This window comes from Coenobita brevimanus, chromosome 57 (genome assembly GCF_032717465.1).
Source record: "Coenobita brevimanus isolate Jiangsu-jjx chromosome 57, ASM3271746v2, whole genome shotgun sequence".
Classification (NCBI taxonomy): domain Eukaryota; kingdom Metazoa; phylum Arthropoda; class Malacostraca; order Decapoda; family Coenobitidae; genus Coenobita; species Coenobita brevimanus.
Genome location: NC_137010.1, coordinates 44,773,364 through 44,778,373, shown reverse-complemented (window position 1 = coordinate 44,778,373; position 5,010 = coordinate 44,773,364). Strand labels below are relative to the sequence as shown.

Below are 5,010 nucleotides of genomic sequence, written 5' to 3'. Positions count from 1 at the left end.
CACGGCACACTGGTCACGCGATGGAACCCCTTCTAGCCTCAGCTTGGGCGAGTCTCCTGAAGTACTAAGGTATTCCAATCTAGGTATCAGCACATCACTGTCTCCACTGTCAGTTGCTTACCCCTAAAAACTTATCATGTATACTCATGAGTGATCTATTAACACAGTGTAGCTAGAAATATGGTGACAGCGAGGGGCTCCCTCCCGCGGTGGCAATAATATAATCGGGTGGTGGAGCTCCCAGCTACACAAACGCCCCTCAATTCTCTCCATAATCCCTGAAGGAAAGAGAGTGGACTGTATGAGAAAACCAGATTCAGCCTGCAGTTCACTGGATTCACGTTCAGATGAGCATGGGCCACAACGTCTGGACATATATATATATATATATATATATATATATATATATATATATATCCACCTTGTCATATATATATATATATATATATATATATATATATATATATATATATATATGACAGGGTGGATAGACAAGGATTGTGGAAAGTATTAAGAATATATGGAGTAGATGGAAAGTTGTTGAATGCTTTGAAGAGTATGTATGATGGTGCAAAGGCTGCAGTGCGTGTGGATGGTGAACTAAGTGAATTTTTCTCTTTGGAGCTTGGATTGAAACAGGGATGTGTCATGTCTCCATGGTTGTTCAATCTGTTCATGGATGGGGTAATAAAAGAGGTACAAGGTAGGGTAGTGGATGTTGGAGTGGCCCTGGTGAGAGAGGATAGTGTTTGAAAACTCCCTGTACTATTGTTTGCAGATGATACTGTGTTGTTGAGTGAAGACGAAGGGGAGCTGCAAGGCTTGGTGGATGAGTTTGGGAGAGTGTGCAAGAAACGGAATCTAAAGGTGAATGTAGGGAAGAGTAAAGTGATGGTCTTTGAGAGAGGTGAAGTCAGTGAATGTACAGCGAGGTTGGATGGTGAGGAATTGGAAAATGTGAGTACGTTTAAGTACTTGGGTAGTGTGATGAGTAAGGATGGAGGTTTGGAGGGTGAAGTGCTTGAAAGGGTACAGCAGGGAAGAAAGGTTGCTGGTTCTTTGAAAGCAGTGAGACAGGGAAGTGAGCATGGAAGTGAAAAAGTTACTACATGATAGTATTGTGATACCAACTCTAACGTATGGAAGTGAAGCTTGGACGTTGTTGGAAGGACACAAGTCAAGAGTGAGAGCAGTGGAAATGAGTTATTTAAGAGGAGCCTGTGGAGTCACATGGAGAGACAGGCTGACGAATGAGGATATAAAGGAGCGTTGTGGTGTGGATGTGGATGTGATAGGAAGTGTTATGAGGAACACACTGAGGTGGTTTGGCACCACCATCCTATGTGGAGAGGATGGAGGGTGAAAGACCGACGAAGAGAGTGTATGTGAGTGAGGTGGAGGGGGGAAGGGGGAGGGGGAGGCCGAGGATGAGATGGAGGGATGGGGTGGAGAGGTATATGAGAGAGGGGTGTGTGAGTTGGGAGCAGGGCAATGAAATGGCGGGGGACAGGACGACGTGGAGGCGATTTGTTTGTGGCCACCCCAAACGGGATTGAGGCGTCTGGCAAAATGTATATATATATATATATATATATACAGCAAATTAATAACCGAAATTTATTGAAGGAGTTTCGATAAGTGTGTTAAATTTTTTTTTTTTTTTTTTTTTACCCATTTTAACCAAACTTGGTGGAAGTAACAAGCTTTTTGGAAGAATTGGTCAAAGTCTTAATCACAGAACTAAGCCAAGTGTCGAGCCAGAAAAATCAATTTCAGCAGTTTTTATCCAATTTCAACCAAACTATGAGAAATGTTTTCCAGTAAAATAAGATTGAAGAGATTCAGTTTTGAACACAATCAGTCAAATGTCAAAGTTCGACCCGTTTGTGTGTTGGTCAACAAAATAACTCAGTTTTCATCCGATAAGTCAGACTTGGTAGAAAGGTTGAGAGTCTGCCATGGAGCAGGTCTTTTGTTTCTTAAAGTAATAGGTCAAAAGCCATGGTCAAAGTCCAAGTTCAACTAACACAGACTTTAACCAGTTTACACCAAACTTTAGGACAGGGTTAAGGGTCATGGGAGAACAAAGAGATTCAGTTTTGAGATGAATCAGCCAAAAGTCAAGGTCGCAGGGCAAGGTCATACTTCGACCCCTGTTAGTGTCGGTTAACATAATGACACGGGTTTTCATCTGCTCTTACCTAAAGTTGGTGGAAGGGTTACGAGTCGGGCAAAGGGTAAATATCTGATTATTTTAGAACAACAGGACAAAGGCCAGAATCTGATGTAAATGTAAACAAACAAATTTTAATTTATTTAAACCAGTTTTGGAACGGGTTAACCCGTCACGTCCCGAGGTTTTCCGCACCTATGACATCCCCCAGTCCCAAGCCTTTTTGGAAAAAAATTTTTTTTGCTAAAACTTCCACTTAGGTCGAGAAACGAAGGAAAATCACAAAGAAAGTGGTTCCCGCGGTCTATAAGTGGTCCGTACAGGTGCGGTTCCCCCCGGCAGGTATGGTGTTCTGTAATGGGCTGGATATGCGTTTATGTTTTCTATGGTAAGGAATAATGGGAGAAACAACACACAACACCTCTATATTTATTGAATTTGAACTAATAAACAAAAACAGTAACAATATAATGGATTTCAGACACATATATATGAAAAATAAGCATTGTACCATCACGCGAGCATAGCGAGTTTGGTCCGAGTCGTAACATGCTATATGCTAAGTGTCTGGTATGAGTCAACCTATCATTTTTTCTACTTGTATACTTCTGTTTCAATGACATTTTACCAATTACAAATGTTTGTAAGTGTTTTCAGATGTTTTCATTCATTATGATAACATGCAGCATAAGTATAGCGCACATCAGCTTAGTAAGCGCACTCGCCATGACTCGTATTTCAACATACCAAATTGTTTTATCACTTTCCAATTATTTTCCCCTTTACATAGAACCTTTCCTCCACCACTGTAAAGGTTTTCAATTATTTTCATTCATTACGAGGGCATTTAGCGATATGCTAGCGCATATTCACGTAGCAACCACGATCTCAAACACTCGTGTTTCATCATCTACTTTATTTATTCCAGGTTCATTCATTCATTCATTGCCAGACGCCATGTATCCCAGACGGGGTGGCCAATGGCTTTGAGTTAATTGTTTTACAGGGAGGGGCACTAATCCTCCACCAACCCCACTTGACACGTAGGGATGCCAACAGCGTCTGGTGTTCCCAGGCGGTCACCCATCCAAGTACTAACCAGACCCAGCGTTGCTTAACTTCGCTGATCGGACGGGAAGCGGTGTACTCAACGTGGTATGGCCGTTTATTTATTCACTCCACTTATAATTTCCCACTTACATTACACACGTTTACACCCCTATAATGCACTGAACATACTTACTGCCATTATTTATTCAAGTGAGCGTGAGAATATCGCCTGAAAATACCCTCGCAAGGAATGTTTCGACAAACATAATACTAATACACTTATATACTAATTCACTCACACACTTATATACTAATTATTGACTTTATCACTTGCTGACTTTTATTTTGACTATTACGTGCCTTATTCATTCAACTGAACGTCAGGAAATCGCATCTCTATACACACGCTATGAATATTTGACTTAGAATATATATCATCACTTACAATAATTTGAACTTATATTATACCCGTAAGAATTTCCAATAATAATAATTATATAATTACGGGCCGTATTTCTTGCACTGAGCGACAGAATATCGCATCATAAAACCCTCGCTATGTAAGTTTCAACTTAGGGCAGATTTGTCATAAGAGACTTTGTGGTTCAGTTATATATATATATATATATATATATATATATATATATATATATATATATGACTTGTAGACGAGCGGTTTTTATATCTTGGAGTAGCTGAGGTGGTTTGGCCATGTGGAGAGGATGGAGGGTGAAAGACTGACGAAGAGAGTGTATATGAGTGAGGTGGAGGGGGAGAGAGGGAGGGGGAGGCCGAGGATGAGATGGAGGGATGGGGTGGAGAGGTATATGAGAGAGGGGGGTGTGAGTTGGGAGCAGGGCAGTGAAATGGCGGGGGACAGGGCGACTTGGAGGCGATTTGTTTGTGGCCACCCCAAACGGGATTGAGGCGTCTGGCAATAGATAGATAGATAGATAGAGTAGCTTCCCATTTGTCATGTAGTGACAGGAGAGGTAAAGAATAGTATGGGACTATTTTTATTTGTCTTGGAAATATTAACAAGTCTCTCACACAGAGCGGAGTATAGAGTCCAGTCCCGCTAGCTATATCTCTGTCTCTCTCTGTCTGTCTCTCTCAAGTTGCCAAGCCCTTCCCCTGCGACCAGCCTCTTGTATCGCTTGTCCCCTTCTGAGCTCTCTTTCCTAAATTCTGGTGAAACAGGAGACGTATCACGTGTGTTCCTCGTGGATGGAATGTTTAAGAAGCCTGTGTGTGAGTATGTGTGTATGTGTGTGTGTGGTCACCAGGGCTTTGTTCCCGGGTGGTTTGCTGACAACTAACTGCATCATCTCCTTACTGGCCGCTGTCGTCAGCTTTCCTCAGTGTAACTTGCAAGCTCATTTCCTTTTCCCAGGCTCGCATAGGGCTGTCTATCTATCTATTTATCTATCTATCTATTATGATTTGTAACTACAATACATTGCTCGGTCACGCGAAAATGGCGTACCATCGACAGTTAATAGTCCTAACATATTAATACATATTATATACACATTATAATGAACTTATAAGCTAATTAAGTGAAATAATATTGTAAAAGTAACATAATTGTATGACTATTGTATACATATATTATTCATAGTAAATAGTGATTATTCAGTAATATTACATTTTAAACAAGTTGTATACATATTTGAATAAATGCATTAAAGTAAATTATTTAACTGTAATACAGTATGTACTTGGGTTATTATAGTGAAATGCATACATGCAAGAATAAAAAATAGTTTAAAATTAAGATTATGGTA

At 40.5% G+C, this 5,010-nt stretch overlaps 1 non-coding gene across 1 annotated transcript; it reads right to left on the bottom strand.

Annotated features, from left to right (window-relative positions):
• Positions 1 to 3,223: 3,223 nt before the first annotated feature.
• On the bottom strand, positions 3,224 to 3,342 carry LOC145402372 (5S ribosomal RNA). Its single transcript, XR_013897730.1, has one exon. It is a non-coding gene; the product is annotated as a 5S ribosomal RNA (ribosomal RNA).
• Positions 3,343 to 5,010: the final 1,668 nt, after the last annotated feature.